The sequence below is a fragment of the Petaurus breviceps genome, unplaced genomic scaffold (genome assembly GCF_028583685.1).
Source record: "Petaurus breviceps papuanus isolate PSGF00001 unplaced genomic scaffold, PetGlider_PUasm1.0 91041, whole genome shotgun sequence".
In the NCBI taxonomy this organism is placed as follows: domain Eukaryota; kingdom Metazoa; phylum Chordata; class Mammalia; order Diprotodontia; family Petauridae; genus Petaurus; species Petaurus breviceps.
The window spans coordinates 6,715,489-6,725,249 of record NW_027187400.1 but is presented as its reverse complement, the minus strand read 5'-3'; positions in this window follow the sequence as shown (position 1 = coordinate 6,725,249).

Below are 9,761 nucleotides of genomic sequence, written 5' to 3'. Positions count from 1 at the left end.
GAGGAAAATAATTCCTTAAACATTAGAATGGAGCAAATGGAAGCTTTATGAGAACTTTATGAGGACTTTATGAGAAGTCAATAAATAATTTTTAAAAACCCAAAAGAATAAAAAAGAATAGAAGACAATATCTCATTGGAAAAACAACTAACCTGGAAAATAGATCCAGGAGAGAAAATTTTAAAATTACTGGATTTCCTGAAAGCCATGTTAAATAAGTAAATAAAGAGCCTAGACATGATCTTTCAAGAAATTATCAAGGAAAACTGCCCTGATATTCTAGAACCAGCAGGCAAAACAGAAATTGAAAGAATCTTCCGATTACCTCCTGAAAGAGATACCAAACTGAAAACTTCCCAAAATATTATAGTCAAATTCCAGAGTTCCCAGGTCAAGGAGAAAATATTGCAAGCAGCCAGAAAAACAATTCAAGCATTATGGAGACAGTCAGGATAACACAAAATTTAGCAGTGTCTACATGAAAGGATTAGAGGACTTAAAAGAGGGCAAAGAGGCTAGGATTACACCCAAGAAGCACCTACTCAGAACAATTGAATAGAATTCTTCAGGGGGGAAAATGGACATTCAAAAGAGATAGAGGGCTTTCAATTATTCATGATGACAAGACCAGAGCTGAATAGAAAATTGGACTTTCAAATACAAGACTCAAGAAAAGCATAAAAAGGTAAATGGGAAGGGGAAATCATAAGGGACTTAATAATTTTAAATAATTTTAAACTATTTACGAATGTACATGGGAAGATGATATTTGTAACTCACAAGACCTTTCTCATTATTAGGGTAGTTAAACAGAGTATATATAGACAAGAGGGCACAGGTGGAAGTTGAATATGAAGGGATGATATCTAAAAAATAAAATTAAGGGATGAGAGAGGAATGTACTGTGAGAAAGAGAATGGGAGTGGTAGAATGAGGGAAATTATCTCACATAAAAGAGGTGAGAAAAAGCTTTTACAGTAAAGGGAAAGAGGGGTGAGGTGAGGGAGAGTGAGTGAATCTTACTCTCATCAGAACTGGTCAAAGAAGGAAAAACATACACACACAATTGGGTATAGAAATCTATTATACCCTACAGGAAAATAGGAAGAGAAGGGGATGAGAAGGGAGTGGGGGGTTTGATAGAAGAGAGGGCAGATTGGGGGAGGGGTAGCCAGAAGCAAAACACTTTTGATGAAGACAGGGTGAAAGGAGATAGAGAATAGAACAAAGGGGGAGGTAAATAGGATGGAGGGAAATACAGTTAGCAATAATACCTGTGAAAAAAATTTTTGAACAAAGTTTCTCTGATAAAGGCCTCATTTCTCAGAGAACTGAGTCAAATTTATAAAAATAAGAGCCATTCCCCAATTGATAAATGATCAAAATATATAATCAGTTTTCAGATGAAGTAATCAAAGCTATCTATAGTCATATGGAAAAATACTCTAACTCACTATTGATTGGAGAAATGCAAATTAAAACAATTCTAAGGCACTGCCTCATACCTATTAGACTGGATAGTAGGACAGAAAAGGTAAATGACGAATGCTGGAGGGGATGTTGAAAAAATGAGACTTAAATGCACTGTTGGTGGAGTTGTGAACTGCTTCAACCATTCTGCAAAGCAATTTAGAGCCCAAAGTGCTAGAAAACCATGCAAACTCTTTGGCCTAGCAATACCACTACTAGGTTTGTATCCCAAAAGATATTTTTTTAAAAAGGAAAAGGATCTATATGTACAGAAATATTTATAGCAGCTCTTTTCTGGGGGTAAAGAATTAGAAGTTGAGGGGAAGCCCATCAGTTGGGGAATGGCTGAACAAGTTGTAGTATGTGACTATGACAGAATACTATTGTACTATAAGAAATGATAATATGCTCTCAAGAAAAATCTGGAAAGACTTGCATGGGCTGATGCAAAATGAAATATACCATGTACAAAGTAACAGTAATACTTAGCTATTCTCAGCAATACAATGACCAAGACAATTCTGAAGGACTTATAATGAAAAATGGACGAATTGAAGCCTACTTTCTTTATTTTTCTTGATTGTTTCCTTATCTGTTTTCTTTCACAACATGACTATTATGGATATGTTTTGCATGACTACACATGTATAACCTATACAGAATTGCTTGCCATCTCAATGAGGGGGCTTGGGGAGGGAGAAGGGGAGAGAATTTGGAATTCAAAGTTTTAAAAAGGAATGTTAAAAAATTTTACCTGTAACTGGGGAAAAAAATAAAATACTGAATAAAGCTTTAAAAGAAAAGGCAAGATAAAAAAGAATGCTAACTTAGATTCTACTGGGGCAGAGCACAGAGACAAATTTCTAATACATAGAGATCCTTAAAAAAAAAAAACTTTAATTAGAACCAAGTCACAGTGTGTATGTTGGAGATGATTATGACATAAATCGTTCAGTTGTTCAGGCATATCTGACTCTTTGTGATCCTATGGACTATAGCACACCAAGCCCTTCTATCCTTGAGTATTTCCTGAAGTCTGTCCAAGTTCATGTTTGTTGTTTCCATGCCACTATCCATCCATCTCATCCTCTACCATCCCCTTTTCCTTTTGCCTTCAATCTTTCCCAGCATCAGGGTCTTTTCCAATGAGTCCTGTCTTCTCATTAGGTGACCAAAATATTTAAGCTCCAGCTTCAGTACTTGACCTTCAAATAAATAGTCTGAATTAATTTTCTTAAGTATTTACTGATTTGGTCTTCTTGTTGTCCAAGGAACTTTCAAGTCTACTACACCACAATTTGAAGGCATAGATTATGCAGCAGTGTTTTCCATATATATATATATATACAGTCATATATTGCTACTGGAAAAACCATAGCTTTGACTGTACAGACCTTCATTGGCAAGGTGATGTTTTTACTTTTTAATATGCTATCCAGATTTGCCATAGCTTTCCTTCCAAGCAGCAAATATCTTTTAATTTGATGACTGCAATTGCTGTCTGCAGTGATCTTTGAGCCCAAGAATATAGTCTGAAAAAGCTTCCATTTTTTCTCCCTCTACTTGCCAGAAAATGATGGGACCACTTACCAAGATCTTACTTTTTTTAATATTAGGTTTCAAGCCAAAGGGGTGGCATAAATTGGAAAACTCAATAATGGTAGAACCAACTTTTATTGTTTGGGGGAGGTTTTTTGCTTTTTTTTTTTTGAGGGGGAAGGCAGGGCAATTGGCATTAAATGACTTGCCCAAGGTCACACAGCTAGTAAGCGTTAAGTGTCTGAGGCCAGATTTGAACTCAGGCTCTCCTGACTCCAGTACCAGTGCTCTATTCACTGTGCCATCTAGTTGCCCCTAGAACCAACTTTTAAGGTAGGAACAGCAGGACTAATTGGATGCTGAATTCATAAGCCAGGACTAGGAGTAGTATCAGAATCTAGAGCAGGCCTTAGCCTGTGGGTGAAAGTGAACCCAGCTGCCAGGGTGAAGAGGGTGTGAAGGTGGCATTCAGCCAGGCACAACCTCTTCAAACTGGGAACTTGGATATATGCCAAAGGATACAAAGAGTTTAATAACATAGTCCCTACCCTAGAGGCACTCAAAGTTTGGGTGAAGAGAAATGACACTTGAAATAATAACTAATTGTACAAAGAAATACAATTGTTTTTTTTTTTCAGGTTGAGCTAATGCCATGAATTCAACAAAACAAAATTCATCAAATATTTATGAAGTGCCTATGCAGTAGTTCTGAACTTTGTGTAGTTATCCTCACTTTAAAAATATCACGCTGTTCACTTTTTATAAAATAAGCTATGCAGTTTTGGTTCACTTTTTCACATAAATTAAGAATTTCTAACATGCAACAAAACTGATTTTTAACAATAAAATCTTTCAGAGTTTGATATTTATCACACAAAAATAACAAAAGAGACTGGACTTATGAATTTGTTATAAGAAACTCCTCTGTAAAGAAACTTAAATTTTGGAATTTCTTAAAGTGCTGAAGACCTGTGATTTGCCCATGGTCACAGAGTCTATGACATAAGCAGGATTTAATTACAGCTTTTCCCTGTTTTGAAGCTGGTTCTCTATCCACCTTACTATACTGTCTCTCAACAATAACTAATATTATTATTAATGTGCTAACTGAGCTTGTTTTTCAGTATAAAATTTCAAGAGGAAATTTGTATCATAAAATGAATTTGCTTCATCTTCATTATCACCCAAAAAAAAGTCAGTTTCTTCTTTTATCTTGAATATCTATAGAAGTACTTGGCATTACATCAGTCTGTTCCACAATAACCTAGAAATGCCCTCATATCATCACACAATTTTGCAAAATGCAATCTCTTTCTAATGGATTTTTTGAAAAGAAAAAAACAAAGTTGGTAGAACAATTTGGAAATATTTCTAAAGGGCTATAAAACTGCATACCATTTGATCCAGCAATACCATAGTAGGTCTGTATCCCAAAGAAATTTTTAAAAAGGGGGAGGGAGGACTTATTTGTACAAAAACATTTATAGCAGCTCCTTTTGTGGTGGCAAAGAATTGGAAATTGAGGGATCAATTCCCCATCAACTGGGGAATGGTTAAACAAGTTGTGGTATATGATTGTAAAGAAATACTATTTTGCTATAAGAAATAAGCAGGATGATTTGAGAAAAGTCTGAAAAGACCAAGATGAACAGATGCAAAGTGAGGTGAGTAGAACAATCAACTGTGAATGGCAGTTATTCTCAGCAATATAATGATCAGAGACAATCCCAAAGGATTCATGATAAAAAATGCTATCCATCTCCAGAGAAAGAACGAAATCTGAATGCAGATTAAAGTATTCTATTTTTCACTTTCTGTATGTTTTTGGCCTTTTCCCCTTTGGTTCTGTTTTTCATAACATGACTAATATAGTAATATGTTTTGCGTGATTGTACATGTATAACCCATATCAAATTGTTCACTGTCTCAGGGACAGGAAAGGGAAGAGAGGAAGAGAGAAAATTTGGAACACAATTTTTTAAATGAATGTTAAAGATCCTCTTTACATGTAACTGGGGAAGGATTATTTAAAGCCAAAAAAAAAAAAATAAAAGGTTGGTTATTTTGGTCATAACTTTAAAAAGTGATCTGTAAATTCCATTTCATTTATATTTCTTAATACAGTGATTGTTTATGAAGCTTGCAAAGTGTGCAAATGGTATAAGGTAACACTTTTAAGAAAATTTTTTTCTATCAAAAAAAAAATCTGCCTCCCCTCCCTTCCTGCTCCTTTCCCACCCCCTACCCCCCCTACCCCCATTTGATTTTTTTTTGTTTGCTTGTTTGTTTTTGGTGAGGCAATAGGGGTTAAGTGACTTGCCCAGGGCCACACAGCTAGTGTCAAGTGTCTGGTCAGAGGCTGGATTTGAGCTCTGGTCCTCCTGACTTCAGATCCAGTACTCTATCCACTGCACCACCCATCTGCCCCACCCCATTTGAAAAAGAAAAAGAAAACTTGTTGCAAATGTGTGTAGTAAAGCAAAGCAAATTTCTGCATTGGCCATGTTATATACACAAACACAGAGCTCATTCTGCAATCTAAGTTCTTCACCTCTCTATCAGGAGGAAGGTATGTTGGTCATTACCCTGATCAGAGCTCCCAAATCTTTAAACTTGTTTGTCTTTACCATATTGTTGTCATTGTATACATTATTCTCCTGGTTCTGCTCACTTCATTCTTCATCAGTTCTACAAGTCTTCTCAAGTTTCTTTGAAACCATCCCCTTCATCATTTCTTATAGCCCAATAGGATTTTATCATATTTATATACTGTAACTTGTTTAGTTGCTTCCCAATCAATGAGTAACCCCTTAGTTTAAAGGTTTTTGCTACCATAAAAAAGCTATATTTTGGTACATCCTTATTTAGAATTTACTTAGGACTAACCTCCCTTAATCTGCTCTCCCTCTAATTCCCCTCCTTCCTTTTTCCCCTTCCTTATTTCCTTGTGGTGTGTACCCAGTTATGTGTATGTGTATTCTTCCCTCCCTTAACCAACTAAAAAGAGAATTAGGTTCGTCACCTGCTCCTCTGCCTTCTTCTTTGTATAGACTTCTACTTGCATAACTGCTTATGTGAGATGATTTCCCTTCTTCCTCCAGTGTATTTATCTTTCCTCTCCATTCTTCTTTTAAAATCATCAAGACATAATAATAGAGCCATTCCCAGGCCTTGTCTAACTGGACTTTTTCAATGAACCCTGATGATGTCAGGGTTCTGAGGTGATACCTATCATCTCCTTATATAAGAAGTTCATCCTTTAGTACCTTATCAGTGTTTATTCATGATTACATTTACATGTGTTTATAAAGGTTTTACACAGCTATAGCCTTTTTATCAGGAATATTTGGAAGCCCTCTATTTCAGTAAAATCCATTTCCCCCCCCCCCCCATAGGATTCTATTCAGTTTTACTGGGTAAGTTATACTTGGTAAGTTATACTTGGTCATAAGCCTATATCCTTTGTCTTCTGGAGTATCATATTCCAATCTCTCTGCTCTTTTATAGTGGTAACTGCTAAATTATATATGGTCCTGACTGTGGTTCTTTGGTACATCTTTTTGGCTGCTTGCACTATTTTTTCTTTGACCTAGAAGTTTTGGATTTTAATGTTCTTGGGAAGTTTCATTTGGGGGTTTCTTTCAGATGACTAGTGGATTCTTTCTGTCTCCACTTTGCTATCTGGTTCTAAGATGTCTAGGCAGTTTTCTTATAAGATTTCTTGAAATATGTGTCTAGGTTCTCTTTTTTGGTCATGACTTTCAGGTAGTCCAGTGATTCTTAAATTTTTTTCTCCATCTGTTTTCCATATCAATTGTTTTTGCTATAAGATATCTTACACTTTCTATTTTTACAATTTTTTACTTTATTTTTAACATTTGTCTCATAGAATCTTTGGCTTCTATTTGGTCTATTCTAATGTTCAGGGAATTTGCTGCATGGGCAAGGTTTTGTACTTCTTGTGCCAACCTGCTTATTCTTCTTCAAATTTATTCTTCTAAAGAGGTTGCATTTCTTTCTCTATTTTTTTCTTTTTATTGCTGTCATTTCATTAACAAACATATTTTAACTTTCTTTTAAAAAATCTTGATCTCTTCCAGGAATTCTAATCAAATTTCTGCCCAAGTTGTGCTCTTCTCTGAAGATTTGTTTGTATGTTTTGAAATTATTCTCTTCTCCTAGGTCTGTGCCTTTAGCATCTCTGTCATCATAAATGCTCTTTATGGTTAAATTCTTCTTTTGTTTGCTCATTCTTCCAGGCTACTTTCTGACTTGGGACTTGATATTAGTGTCAGACTCTTAAGCACCTTTGGAAGGAAGGTCTAGGCTGAACCAGCTGTGCTTTCTTAGGGGTACTGTTATGCTATTCCAGGATCTCAAGGACAGCTCAAACTGGAAACCTGAAAGCTTTTGGTGCTCCCAAAATGGTCTGATCCAGAGCAAAGTCTAATTGCTTTCCCCCTGGTCTGAGCTCTGCAAGTTCTTCTTATGGGTTTGGGTCTCAGCAACAGGCTTGTGGGATTGTCCATTTGGAGTTCCAGTAGATTGCTGCTGGACTCCACCACTATCAGCCAGGAGGGTCCCCCTTCTGTCTAGGATTACTCCTCTGCTTCTTCTGCTGCAGGCTTCAGACTGGGCTGGGGAGTAAAACTGAATTCCTGCTCTTTTCAGAGGTCAGAGCCACACAGCTACAGCTTCTTTTTAAATTTGTCTAATACCCACAACCATTTGTTACACTGGAATGCCACCCTTAGGTGTAAGTCCCCTCCTTGACCCACCCTGAACCTGAGAAGTAAACAATGGAACTGACAGTTGGCACTTCTTGTGCCCTATACCAGGATAAGACCCTCTATGCTGTATCTGGGACCTCATCTTGCCCTGGTGCACAGCTTCCCTTTGTCAACAATTCAAGAAGCATTTATTAAGCTTACTATGTGCCTCTAGGCTGGAATGCTCCCTGTGCTCTTGGCCAGACCCTGTCCCTGGCATCAACTGACCTTCCTGTGTTGTCTCCCTGTATCAACCTGGGCTGGAAAAATGATTCACTGTGATTTTTTTTCTGTCTGGACGACAGGTTTTGTTGTTATTGTTTGGGGGTGTGGGGAAGAGTTCATTGTACTTCTATTTTGGATCTGCCTCTAGGTTAGACATTTTAAACTAGTGTTTGTAGACCTGCGACTAGTTGACATCAATTGAGCTACCATCACAGAATCCAATAGTCTGTCAGAGTTTCCATTTTAAAATATATCAATACTGTTTAACATTTTTCTTGATGTGTCATTGACATTAATAAGTAGCAAATCTTCCCTAGCATTATTTCAACGTGTTTATATGCAATTAAACAAAGATCCTTCTCTATAATTGCTGTTTTATCCACTTGCAGTGCAAAATAGGAAGATTTTATTTTCCTAATTAACTAATTGCAAAGGTCTTCCTATATATGGGCAATTCTTCTGCCTGCTGTATTATCTACACGTGGAACCATTAAAAACTCATTTGCACATAAATCAGCAGGTTATCACTGTGACTATATCAATAGCTTTAGGTAGTACTATTTTTTTCTACTGAATGAGGCTTTTTACACTTGGAAATACTAAAAGTGACTTAAATCAGGCAAGCACTTTTTTTGACATCACAGATGTGGTCTTTGAAAAAGTCTGATTTGCTAATTAAAAAACAATTTTCTCTGAACAATTCTTTTGGCTAGTCAATGTTTTCTGCTACTCACCAACTCTCATAAGTGAGCAAATTCCATTCATATTCAGGGTTACAATGATTAATCATGATTTCCCTAACATATCCTCTTAAAATTTTTCTTCTTTGCCTTCTGCTCACCTTTTTACAAAGAAAAAGCAGTTAGAGAAAGGGATCAACATTAATAATGTATAACTAAAATGTTGTGATCCCACTCCAAATGCCTTTCTTTTGTCTTCATCCAGCCCACATCTGATCACTAATTCTTACACTTTCTCTTTAGTTCTCACTTTATGATCTGCTCTCCATAATTAAGGTTTGTTTTGCTTGTGAAGGTCTTCTCCAAATTCTAGCCTCCCTCTTAAGCACTGTTCTGTCTTTACAGGGTCCTTGTCTATTTATTTCCCTGTTGAGTTTAATATATTTCTACACAAACTCCCTGTGTGTATTCAACCTTCTGTTGCCTGGTTCAAATAAAGTGAGGTTCATGAGATGTCCTCTTCTCATCCCAACCTCCATGTTAGCATACTTTTTTGGCTCACCTCAATTAGGAGAAATGGTAAATTCCTCTTTCTTCTTAATTTCTTCTGTAATATATCTCTTTTTTCTCTTCTCTTTGTTCTCCTAAAACCAGGAAAACAATAAAACCATCCCCAAGGCCTCATTTTTCTTTCTATAGTGTCTTTGTGAACCTTAAAGATAGTAGATTCTGAAAGGACAATTTTCTCCTTTACTCCTAATACAAATATAAGCATTTGATCATCATTTGACACTTTCCATGGCTTAACTTTACCTTCTTGTGTTTCTCTTCTCTCCTGTATTTGCAGTTCAAAGATTCTTCAGAGCTCTGGTCTTTTCATCAGGAATGTTTTAAAGTTCTCTCTTCTATTAAAGATCAATTTTTCCTCCCTGGAGGATTATATCATGGATGAGTCATGGATAAAAAATTTTGGCTGGAAATCTGTTTGTATATTTTATCCCAAAATTTCTTTCCCTTTATGTAGCTGCAAGATAGGATTTTGTGATCCTGATTGTAATTACTTTGAAAAGCTTTGTTT